Genomic DNA, 13,174 nt, shown 5'->3' on the forward strand with positions numbered 1-13,174 from the left:
CTCAGTACTGTGCGGCGCGCGTACGGCGTCTTCTCCACACGGCTTCCGGAGACTAGCCGGCCCCGCCAAGGCGGCGATGCGGCGTCTAGATGAGGAGGGGCCGGCAGGGCCGCGCGGAGGAGAAGCCCCCCTCCCTACGGCAGCCCGGCGCCCCCTTGCCGGCGGCCAGCCCTCCTCCCCGGCAGCAGGGCGCCTAGCCCCGGGGACCCTTCGGCAACTTCCGCCGCGCACTCGGCTCTCTTCGCGTCCCCGGCCGGGCGGAGCGGGTGCCCTCCCAGTGCGCGAGCGTTGCGCCGAGTCTCGCGGAGGCCCGCCCCTCCCCCCACACCCCGCGCCCGCGCCGCCCCCCACCCCTCCCTCCCGCGCGAGTGTCCGCAGCGGCGGCGGCGGCGGCGGCTGCCGAGATTGGAATCCGCCTGCTGGCGCTCGGCGAAGGAGGAGCGAGGAGGGAGGAGGGCGGGGAGGGCGGGCAGGAAGGCTCGGGCTCCGGCGTGTCCGTCCGCGCGAGACGAGGATTGTACGGCCGCGCGAGGGGCGACCGGGCTGGGGCCGCTGCACGCCCCGGGCGGAGGCCGAGCCGGGCCCCCTGCCTCGCCCCCGCGCCTCGCCGCGCCCACCCCGCTCCGCTCCGAGAGCTGGAGGATGAGTTCCCCAGGGTTCGGGTGAGTTGGCTTGTCCGGAGAGTGCGTGTGCGCGTCGGCAGAGGCCGGCTGCGCCGGGGAGGCCAGCGCGGGCCGCGGGCGAAGTTTCGGGGGGAGCCAGGCGCGCGCGGGAGGCCCGAGCTGGGGGCCGCCAGGCCCGGCTGCCCCGCGGGGGTCTCTGCCGCCCAGGCTGTGACAGGCCGCGGCGGACTGGGCCCTACCGCCCCGGGCCCAGTCCTGCGGGAGACCCGGGCCCCCGGCAGCCCCCTGCGACGCCCCCGCCTCCGGGCCCCTCTTTGTTCCCCACCCCCGGGTTTCGGGCCGAGTTTGGGGAGGCGGTGTGGGCGAAAGCCGCCACCAAGGACGATTCTTGAATCCTTAAATGGGAAAGGCGCTCACCTCCCTCGCCCGGGAACGGCGAGGGTGATATTCACGATTTGTCTATTACGTTTCTGAAAGGAAAAAAAAGAAAGAAAACGAATGTCTGTCTCACGGGGCGGTAGAGCCTGGAGGAACTGCCAACCCTCCTGCAAAACTTGCTCGCGGGAAGGTGCCAGGGTTCTCGGAGGTTCACCTGTTGTCCTGCGCGGCTTCCGCTGCCATGTCTGTTGTGATTCTGCACTTCAGTTTCTGAAAACTTTATGCTGGATTGACTGTAACCCTTTTTTTCTCTTTCCAGACTCCTAGTGGAAAGGTTTGGCAAGAAAAAAATAGCTTGCGTCCGGGAAGAAAAATAATGTGCTGTGTGTTAGGGGGTCTGGCGTTTTGTGACTTGTGCTTTTTCAGGCTTTCGAATGTTTTAATTTGGTCAAAGTGCTGCAAGTTTTCTCTTTCAAACGGTTAGCAAACTGTTCTGAGTACATAGTACGAACTTGGCACGGTCACCTGTGTTACGTCATTTAATCCTTATGATAATCCTGGTTATTGTATTCCTCATTTTTTAGAAGAGGAAATCGAGACGGGGAGAGGTTGAATAACTTGAGTAAGTGAGCTGAGATTTGAACCCAAGATTTTCTCTGTTACTCGGAATCTGTTGGAGTGAGGCATGCGAAGAGTTAAACAGCAACAATTACAAAAAGCCTTTCTCTGCAAACACTCTTAAGTTTAGGAGCGCTTTTCAGTTCACTCATACTTGAAATGATCGCTATTTTGTTGCTTGAGTTGAAAACAACTCCTTTATTGTATTTATTTCAAAAGAGCAGTTCAAGTCGGAATTAAAGTAGAATGTATTAATGCCTATCAATTTTCAGTTGTTGAAATAGTTTGTGAACTAGAATTTAAATATTTAAAATTAAAGTAAACTAGGGCAGTTCTGAGCTAGAAATGGGATGAAGTTTTACAAAAGGCCAATTGAAATTTAGAATGCCCTTTTAATAGAACCTGTATTCCGCTTCTGTTTTGGGTTTCCCACCCCCTGCACATTTTCTGTAGAACTCATTTGAAACTTTTTCTACTTGCTTCACTTCTCATCCTTTCTTGAGAACCTTGAGGTTTCCAGTGGGAGCTCCTTCCAGAATTTACTGAATTCCTTTTATCAACATCTTCTTTTCCTTCCATCTTAGTGAAAGAATATGTTTTGTCCTTCTTCCTAGTTAATACCTTATTTCAGTTTTTCTTTCCTACTTAATGGAGTTTGTTACTCTCTTAGAGTACTTGTTTACCCTTTAATTTACTACTCCCTCCACTTGTCTTGTTGCTGCTTTTTCTTTTCAAATCATATTAACAAAAAAAAAATGTTGTCCTTATAGAAGTAATACATGTTCATTAAACAAAAATAGAGCAAAATTGAAGTGAAATTAAAATTCATTCCATAAAATCAACTTGAGACATTACCAGGAGTAATTTACTTTTCCTGCCTTTACTTCCTGATCATCCATTCACTTCTTAACCGTTGTTATCGGAATTTCACCTTCGCAAATGTCACCTATAATCTAATAAACACTTTTGGGCCTCCTTTCTAAGTCAGCTTGAACTTTTTGTAACTTTTAGCGTCAACCCATCATTCTTGAAATGCCTTTCCTTGTCTATCCTTCATCTGTCCATTTCATTCAACAAATACTTACTATATTTTAACATAACACAGGAGGCAGCAGAAGGCAAAGACAGATAGGGTGCCTTTCCCTCATGGAGCTTAAAGTCTACTGAGGGAGACATGAATTCTGTAATTAAATATAATTGTATAATTAAAGTGCAGAGTATTTATAAGAGCTTAAAATGAGGACCTGACCTAGTGATGGTTTATGTTGGAAGAATCTTAGAAGGCCTTCTTGAAATTGTTACTTTGGAACCCTGTGAACAGTTCTGAAGGATGAATATGAATTTCCTAGATGAAAATAGGGCTTCTCTGACATTATACTAACTTTGTTATTCTTTGCCCCCTTTCTACTTTCTGGTCTTCCTTCTTCCTGATGAATCTAAGTGTTCTCCAAGTTTCAATTTTCAGATCATTTTTTATACTTCTCTGGTCTTTTAACATTATTGTTTCATACCCTTTTGTCTGAATAATTCTCAAGTCTCTATTCTTTATTTCTTTTCTGCCCTTGAATCCTGGTTTTTCCAGTTGTTTTATGAATATCTATATCTGATTATTCATGTACAATGTTTTTACCAAACTTCTTTCCCTGGTGTTCCTTATTTCTGTCGACGTTATCCCAAACACAGACCTTTCCCCATCCCATCACATGTTGTCTGTAGTCAGCATCTATTGGTTCTCCTTTCATGGTAATTGTCACTTTTCTCTGTTCATGCCAGCTCTGGTTCAGTTCTTAATACATGTTGGTATCAAGGTTATAATAGATTTATAAAATGAGTTGGACCACTTTCATCCTTTTTCTCTTTTCAGAAACAGTTTAGGCTGAGATTATCTTTTACTTGACAGTTTGGCAGAACTCGCTTATAAGAGCATTAAAGCTTAGATTTTTTTTTTTTTTTTTTTTCTGGAGAGGAATTTGAATACCATTTTCAGCTTATTACATGGCAGTTGATCTTTGTACGTTTTCTATTTCTTGCGTGAATTTTAGTGTTTAATATTTTTCCAGAAATTTATTTATTAAGTTTTCAAATCTAGTGTTACTTGGTTTTCACAAAGTTCATTTTTCTTTAAATTGTTTAATTTGCTATACTGGTATACAATATTATGTCCTATGTATTTCTTTGTATATTTCATAATTTTTCCTCTTCAGTCTTTTTTTCCCTGCTAACTGAAGCAGATTCTCATCCCACCTGGACTTCTGTTATGACTTTATTGCCTTTACTTCCTTATCCAGGTTATCTTAGGCATCGCTGCCTAAATTAATCTTGAGTCTTGTTCTTTTCATTTTCCCCACTCAGAAGTTTCCAGTGTCTTCTGTTAAATGAAGTTGTTTTTTTGGGATTCGCCTCAGATTTGCCAGATTCTTATAAAGGAATGGCAACCCACTCCAGTACTCTTGCCTGGAAAATTCCACGGGGCTGCAAAGAGTCAAACATGACTGAGCAACTTCACGTCACGTATCTTCCACTATTTTTGCTTCCTACCCATGTTCTTTCCCTGCTGATTCTGCTGTTGCTTATAACTGTTCCATCTACTTGGATGAATAAATGGCTGATTTTCATATGTACAAGTCCTGCCCATTCTTCAAGCCCCATTTCAGATTCCAACTCTTCTTGAAGTCTTCTCCATTTTCTTCTGGATGGTTGTGAGAGAAAGGGTTTTCTAAAGGTATGAAGTCTTTTAATCTAATATTTTTTTCTTGCATTTGCTCACTTGTCTTTTTTTTCTTCTAGTTTTATTGAGATATAATCGACATACAACACTGTTAAGTTTAGGGTGTACAGCATAACAATTTGACTTCCATACATCATGAAACGATTATCATTGTAAGTTTAGTGAACATCCATCATCTCCTATAGATTCAAAATTAAAGAATGGAAAAAATTTTTATTCCTGTGATGAAAACTCTTCAGATTTATTCTTGTCAACTTTCATATATAACATACAGCTGTGTTAATTATGTTTATCATACTGTTGTACATTACATCCCTAGTACTTAGTTGTCTTATAACTGAAAGCTTGTGGCTTTTGCCACTCATTCGTCTTTTTAAATACACAACCTTATTGAAATATAATTTGTGTATAGTTATATATGTACACATGTTAAGTGTATCATTTTGTGAGTCATTTGATCTTTTACAGCAATTTTTATACAAATACTAGCTCTGTTCCTAAGACTGTAGAATGGGTCTATATCTGGCTTTGCTGCGTGTTAAAATGATAAATGGAAAAAGACCCCTATCTGGCCTAGCAGCAGTTGGACATCAATTATAGTAGTATTGATTGAACTTTTGGATCTTAGGAGCAGGGAGCCATGGAGAGAAAGGAAAATGAATTTCGTCTCAGGCTAAATTTTGATCTAGAAAGTGTTTCCTTCTTCCCTCTTCTACTTTTTATTAGTGGTTATGCTTTTAGAATGCTGTTTTGAAACCTCAAGGTCATTATTGACCAGGTCAGTCCAACTCTTTACACTTACAAGATTAAATGCTGAATTGTGTTGAATTATGTCAACTATAAGATACACCCTCATTTTATAGACCATTTATAAAGAAAATATGCCTCTAGTTGATTTTAAGAAGCCATTGACTGCACCTTCATTTCAGAAATGCTAAGATATGGAAAATATGTGTGCTTTAGAATTAATGAGTGGGGTTTCTCTCACTTATCAAAACTCCTATTCCTTTAGCATACATGTTGGGAAGAAGTTAAACCCCATTTACGTGGGAATGGTTTATAGCCCTACTGATACTGTGAATGGAGAGGGTGCTTGCTAAACCTCTTTAGCAAGTAAAATGTTTCATGCAGTATAGAGAAATACTTATATGTTTGGATGGGATCTCTTCACAACTGGGTACGCCAGCTTGATCTCGAGGTACCTTGACTCCCCCCAAATTTTCCTCTTCATTTCTTTTGCTCATTTTCTGAACTCACAGGTTTCTAAAGCGTTGATAATTTTCACAAAATGGCACAGATTATATAGGGGGGAGTTGTGGTAGAGTTGTGATAGCAAGTTTTGTGGATTATTTTAGACAATATCCAGTATTTATATATCATCATTAACAATCTTCATATACTTAGTTTTATAAAAAGTAAATATAAAAATAATTGTAAATATTTGGATAATTTGCCAAATCATAGTTATGCTTGTCAGTTTTTTAGCCAACGTTTAAAAATTTTTATTGATGTATAGTTGCTTTATAGTGTGTTAATTTCTGCTCTACTGCAGAGTGTAGATTTGGTTATACATATATATATATATATATTCTTTCCCATTATGGTTTATCACAGGATACTAAATATAGTTCCCTGTGTTATACAGTAAGATCTTGTTTATGTATCCTATATATAATAGTTTGCATCTGCTAATCCCAAACTCTCAGTCCTTCCCTCCCTCACACTCCTACTCCTTGGCAACAGCAAGGCTATTCTTTATGTCTGTGAGTCTGTTTCTGTTTTAGAGGTAAATTCATTTGTGTCATACTGTAGATTCCACAAGTAAGTGATACCATATATTTGTCTTTATCTGATTTACTTTGCTTAGTATGATAACCTCCAGGTCCATTCATGTTGCTGCAGATGGCATTGTTTCATCCTTCTTTATGGCTGAGCAGTATCTCAATGTATATGTACCACATCTGTCCTCATGTGTGGATAGGTATGTAGGCTGTTTCCATGTCTTAACTACTGGGAATAGTGCTGTATCGCCAATACTTGAAAAGGCTGTGAGTTCTAAAAATTGGAAAGAAAGAAACAAAATGATGTTTTCAAAGATCTCCAGTAATGTTTTTTGAAGAAAGCAGAGAGCATCGTCTTAAGGAGATCATATGGTTAGTGGAATCCATCGTTGGTGGACTCAGTGAGTTCCTACGCCAGGTTCATAAGGGCAGTTAAATATGGAACTCATGAATTACTGAATAGATAAGGAAAGACACTGAAGAGATAAGGAAAGATATTCCTGTGTATTTTTTATTGAAAACTAGTGGACACTTACATTACCATATGTAAAATAGATAGCCAATGGGAATTTGCTGCATGACTCAGGGAACTCAAACCAGGGCTCTGTAAGAACCCAGAGGGGTGGGATGTGGAGAGAGGTCCAAGAGGGAGGGGCCATATGTATACTTATGGCTGATTTATGTTGATGTTTGGCAGAAACCAACACAGTTCTGTAAAGCAGTTATCTTTCAATTAAAAAAGAAATTTAAAATTAAATAACTGGTGGATTTGAGCTATCCTGCCTGATATTATGCATGTTGTTACTTTTCTGTTTTATTTGTGATGAACCTTGTTTTCTTACTGTAAACATTTTTCATACCACTAATAACATCTGAAGCTGTAGGGCTTGACTATTGCTCTACCTGTATATAATTGGCTGTTCCTTGAAGAGCTTTCTTGGTGGCTCAGATGGTAAAGAATGTGCCTGCAATGCAGGAGATCTGGGTTCAATCCCTGGGTTGATCCCCTGGAGGAGGGAATGGCTTCCCACTCCATTATTCTTGTCTGGAGACTTTTTTGGACAGAGGAGCCTGGCAAGCTATAGTCCATGGGTTCGGACATGACTGAGCCCCTAACACATTCACTTCACTTAAGAAGAATAGGGGTATGTCAAGTGTGGGGATAAAATAGTCACATTTACCATTTAGGGAGATGAGTTACATAGTGGATAATCAGTTTGGAGAAAAGAAACCCAAAGACACTGAAGCTTGTAGGGAAGCTGTTCCATCCTTGCTCACACTTAGAATGGTGGCAGGTAATCAGGGTGTAGAATAGGACTTGGTAATTAGCTGTGGAGGAGAGGAGGAGTGGGATTGTCAAGAATAACTCCCAGGTTTCTAGATTGGAAACCTGGCAGGGTAGATGTGTGTTGTTGACTGAGATGAAAAAAGTAGGGGGAGAGCTGGTTTCTGGAGGAAAATAATTTCGTTTTGATCCTCTGAAACACCAGGTAGAGATTTGTACTTTCAAGTTGCATATATAAGTCTGGAGTTTGACAGAGGTTTGAGTTGGAGGTAGATAGACATTTGGAATTGAATACCATATAAATTGTATATTCCAGCAATGGGAACTAGGTGGCTCTCTAAAGTGACTTTTGTTTGCAAGTGACAAAACTAACTCAGATTAGTTTAAAGGGGGGAAAGCTCCCCCCACCCACCTCCCAACCCCATTTTTGGGAAAAGACTAGAAATAAATATGACTGGATCTAAGTGTTCAGATGATGTAATTGGGAATCTGTCTTCTCTGCTTAGCACTTTTTTGGCCTCGTTTTCAGTAGGTACTTTCATCTGGCAGAGAGGACCACTGGTAACTCCAGGGTTATATGGTCCTTATTGCTGTAGGTTCAAGAGAGGGAAAAAACATTTCTTTCCCAGGTGCATATATTCTGTCTCATAGAGAGATTGTTATTGAGTCTACATGGAATGTGGGGTACCATCATTGCCAGAATTGGCTTGTATGCCCACTGAAGCAGTGAGGGACTGGTAGCCTTCTTGGAGCCATGTGAAATGGGCAAGTGGTTGTTTCCTCAAAGAAAGGTAACTGAGTAGGTTGTTGTTGAGTCGCTAAGTTGTGTCTGACTCTTTGCAACCCACTGGACTGCAGTGCGCCAGGCTTCCCTGTCCTTCACTATCTCTGGGAGTTTGCTCAGACTGTCTGTTGACTTGGTGATGCTATCTGGGTAGGTAAACAACATAAACCCACTATTTTAAAGGTTCTTGACCCCTTTTAAGGTCATTTTTTGAGTATCTGAAGAAAAATACACAAATATAGCAGTTGAGTATATAAATTCACCTTGATGAAGGTGAAAGAGTATAATGAAAAAACTGGCTTGAAACTCAACATTAAAAAAGAAAACTAAGATTACAGCATCCAGTGATCATGACATCCATCACTTCATGGCAAATGGAGAAAAAAATGGAAGTAGTGACAGATTTTATTGTCTTGGGCGCCAAAATTACTGCAGATGGTGACTGGAGCCTTGAAATTAAACAGTGCTTGCTCCTTGGAAGGAAGGCTACGACAAACCTAGACAGCATATTAAAAAGCAGATACATCACTTTGCTGAAAAGATCTGTATAGTCAAACCTCTGGTTTTTTCAGTAGTCGTGTACAGATGGGAGAGTTGGATCATGAAGAAGGCTGAGCACCAAAGAACTGATGCTTTCAAATTGTGGTGCTGGAGAAGACTCTTGAGAGTCCCTTGGACTGCATGGAGATCAAATCAATCAATCCTGAAGGAAATCAACCCTGAATATTCATTGGAAGGACTGATGCTGAAGCTGAAGCTCCAGTATTTTGGCCACCTGATGGGAAGAGCCACTGGAAAAGACTCTGTTGCTGGGAAAGGTTAAAGACAAAAGGAGAAGAGGGTGGCAGAGGATGAGATGGTTAGATAGGATTACTAACTCAGTGGACATGAATTTGAGCAAACTTCAGGAGATGGTGGAGGACAGAGGAGTCTGGCCTGCTGCAGTCCATGGTGTCTCGAAGAGTCAGACATGACTTAGCAACTGAGTCAATAACAGTGTGTGATTGTTGTTATATACAACAGCAACAACAATATATAATTTCATGGTTATTTTACAGACCTCATTTCAGGAACTCCTGGTATATAACAGCAGAGAGTCTAGAACAGCCCTGAGAAATAGCAACTTAAGAACCTAGATAGAGAAGATAGACATTAAATAACTTCACAAACAATTATCTAATTATAGTTACATTACGATCTATGGAACAGAAGTACAGGTGGCTTACAAGAGTAGTAAGGGAAGTTGGTCTGTTTAGGGTGCAGGTGCTTTGGAAGGCTTTCCTGAGAAACTGGCCTGTACAGTGAGACCTTGGACTGGAAAGGAGAGGAGAGTGTTCCTGGAAGTATCACTATTCAGTAGTTTTTAAAGCAAATGTTTTTTGCTTTTTAAAAAATTATAAAAGTAGTATACCTGTTGTGGATAATTTGGAAAATTTTAAAGAAACTGCAAAACACTCAGGCTTTGGCTATTAATTTTTGTAAACTAACATCTATATAGTACTGGTATTACCACTAAGTTAACTGTGCAGTCTTGGATATTGTATTTAAATCTACATGGATCTTTGTTTCCTTGTCTTAAAAAGTGAAAGGAGTTGATAAGCTTTAATGTTGTTTTCTACTTAAAAAAATAAAGTTACATTACTTTCATGGCAGAGTGGTTAGTTACTGAAATTGTTTTTGGTCCTGATGACATCACTGGATTTCTGATTTTTAGCTGAAATGTCACTTTTATGCCCTGGTGGTCATTTCGGGTAATGAAGAAAATGGCATATGACCAGTGGTTTTCTTCCATGTCCTGCTTTCCTGTCTCTTCTTTTGACCATTTTTTTTTCTTTAGATAGATAATTTACCTAAACTCACTGAAATGTTATAGGCTCTCAATACTGAAGTTAAATCTGGAGGAGACTTGCGTGGTTGTCATGCTGTTTTGTGTATATTGACATTTGTAGGTAGCTTTCTTACTTGAGATTAAAATTTTTGTAATATATTTCAGGAATGTAAAATCTTGAATGTCTTAAATTTGTATTTAACTAAGGATATTTAGATTTCTAGCTAAAAGGAGGTCCTGTTGGGAAATACTAAAGTTAAGGCTATTAACTTTCGGTGAAATTCTTAAACTTATTTATTTTTCAAAAATCATTTAAAAATGTCATGAAATAAAAATTTGAACAGTATTCAAAAGTGTCTATATATCAGGTCAACAAAATACTGTCACTTGACGACAGATAACTTTTATTGTTATCAATTTCAATAATCTTTCATATAATAAAAAATGTTGAGAAAAAGACTTGCTTGCTGTATTTATATGTGTGTATCTTGAGTAAAGAAAAAAGTTAATCTTCCTAAAATAGTGCTTTAGTGATCATCTCTACTTGTTAAATATTTTTTTCTGGTTTCTTATTTGCTTACAATATAAAATTAAAATTGTCCCATACTGGCCTTCTTCTCTGGCCCCTTTTTCCTTTTCTGCCTCATTCACTTCCCACTGTTTTTATTAGCCTCTGTCACCTAAATATCCAATACTGGATGTGAGTTTGGAATCCTTAGATCTGTAGTGTCCACTGTGGTACCACGTGTGGTTGTTGAATATTCAAAATATGGCTAGTCTGAAGTATGCACCAGGTTTTGAAGATGGTGCAATAAAAAGAAGGTAAAATATCTTGTACCATACAAGTTTTGATTACATATTGATAATACTGTTTTGAATATGTTGGGTTAAATAAATATATTATTAATTTTTGATTCTTTTTGCTTTCTTAATGTGGCTATTAAAAATTCTCAAGGATGCATTCTATTGCAGAGTGCTGCCTTTCCTCCTCCCATTCTTTGCTTATCATAGTTCTTCAAAACCTAGTGAGAATCTTGTCTCTTATGTGAAGCCGTCCTCAGTGGTCCAAGGCTAAAAGCTCGCTCTTGTGTATGATTGTTTGAAGGCAGTTGGTTTTTCTTGTACCATCATTAAATATATTAAATTTCTTCACTGGAAGCCTTCTCAGTTTTTAATCAAGTGAACCTCCAATATTGTTTCCCTGTCTGGTACCTTGGACCCTCTCTTTTGTTTCTTCTGTTTAAAGAAGTTACGCATATTTGTGTTGAAAAGTCAAACAGTAACAGCCTGGAAGTAGAAAGTCAATGTCTTCTGTAATCCTGCGCTGCGCTCCAGAGATTACTGCTATTAAAAGTAATATAAAGATAAAGGTAACTTTTCTTTTCCACTGTCTTCATTTCTTCCTCTTAACCCCTTTCCCTGTTTCCAAAAAATGGGGTCATACTATGCATCATTTTCTTTAACTTTCTATTTTCACTGAATATGTGGCAGGAGTCTTTTATGTCAGTAAATATTAATTTTGTCATTCTTTTTAGTAGCTGAGTAGTATTCCCTTTTACGAATATACCTTAATGTACTAATCAGCTATTGATGAATATTTAGATTATTTCCAATTTTCTGGCATTACAAACAATGCTGTGGTGCTTGTACATATCCTGTGAGAGTATTTTTATTTTCTAGGATGAATTCTTAGAAATGCATTTACAGAGCCATACAGGTTTGCTACAGTGCCACACTGCTCTGTGAAATCTTCATAACAATTCACTTTCCAACCAAGTGTTTGCATATGTTCTCCCCTCCCCTCTTCAGCACAGTAACATCAGTCTGTTTTAATTTTTGCCAGTCTGCCAGCTGAACAAACAGCATTATAGTTTTAATCTATGCTTCTTTGATTATGAATAAGGTTGAGCAGTTTTATATGTTCTTTTGGCACTTTGCATTTCTCTGTCCTTTGTTCATTTTTCTAATCTAGTTTTTTCTTACTTATTTGTAGAAACTCTTGTATGGTATATCAACTCTTTGGCACATTGCATTTGCTTTTTTATTTGTCATTTGTTTTTTACTTTTGTTCGTGATGTAGAAAAATTCATTTGCTTTTGTAAAAGTATTAAAAAACAAGAGAATAAAAAGTTTATGTTGTCTTATGCTCTGTATATTTTATAAGCTCCTTGGTTGAATTTTGTCCTGAAAAGTTTTGTTTCGCCAACAGTACTAGTTCAGTGCTTTGTACAGAGTAAGCATCCAGGTATTTGTATGTGTTGATGGTGAAGCGGGTCCAGACTGTGTCACTGTAGCATGACAGTTATTTTGAGCTGAAGGCATTTGATAATAGGCTTGTCAGAGGCTCTCAGAAGTCAGTTGGTGTAATTTCTTTCCTAGAGTTTCAAAACCAGGGAAGATTGACTCTTCTCATTAGAGAGGAAAGGAAGAAAAGCAGATATCACACCTGAACTGCCATTGTCACAAAAAGATCTCTTCTTCCATGTATTCCCTAAAGGTGAATCTTGAATCTTTTTAAAGTTATTTGTTTTCTTATAAATACCCTTCTTCCCCCCCGCCCCCCTCCCCGCCACCTTTTTTTTTTTTTTTGCTGGAGTACCAGCAAAAGTAGAGCAGAACATCTCATTACCTAGATGAGTAGTCATCATGCACCTGATTGGTTTATCTATGCTTGTTTGAACAGGGGATAAAGAAAACTGGAGAGAAAGCTCATTGTGGACAGAGAAGGTGACAGTGGAATAGCCTGTATTTGTTTTGAATTTCTCGTAGTTCAAGTGGTACTGCAGAATGTAACCAGGCTTCAGTCATTTTGACAGGGCTTGGGCTGCTGAAGAGGGGAGCAGAGATTAGAAGAGGTTGAGTTGAAACAAATCTTTAGCTAGGAAAATGTGCAGTGGGTAAGAGCTCCTCATCCCTTAGTTATCAGATAGTTTCAGCTTGTCCCCAGAAGAAAAGTTGCCGTTTGACAACCTGTGATACAGACAGTATAGTTCCTATTAGCCAGGAAAGTGGCAGCAACCACAGAAGACCACTGGGAGCTCAGATATTGAGCTGTTGATTTTGTTCTCTCCCTGTGCCCCATCCCACAAATAGACCAGACCACACCCCTTTTCTGTTGAACTTTCTTGGACCATAGGCGAAGCCTGAAT

At 39.9% G+C, this 13,174-nt stretch overlaps 1 protein-coding gene across 2 annotated transcripts in view; it reads left to right on the forward strand.

The window, feature by feature from the left end:
• Positions 1-444: 444 nt before the first annotated feature.
• Positions 445-13,174, forward strand: part of BMPR1A (bone morphogenetic protein receptor type 1A) — a 139,431-nt gene continuing 126,701 nt past the window's right edge. The window contains exon 1 of one of the 2 annotated variants that reach the window (XM_065922741.1): positions 445-662. The gene's annotated coding sequence lies outside the window, so the exon portion shown is untranslated. The remainder of the gene's footprint in view (positions 663-13,174) is intronic. The other variant, XM_065922740.1, reaches the window with a different exon arrangement.

The sequence above is a fragment of the Muntiacus reevesi genome, chromosome 2, assembly GCF_963930625.1.
Source record: "Muntiacus reevesi chromosome 2, mMunRee1.1, whole genome shotgun sequence".
NCBI classification, from domain to species: domain Eukaryota; kingdom Metazoa; phylum Chordata; class Mammalia; order Artiodactyla; family Cervidae; genus Muntiacus; species Muntiacus reevesi.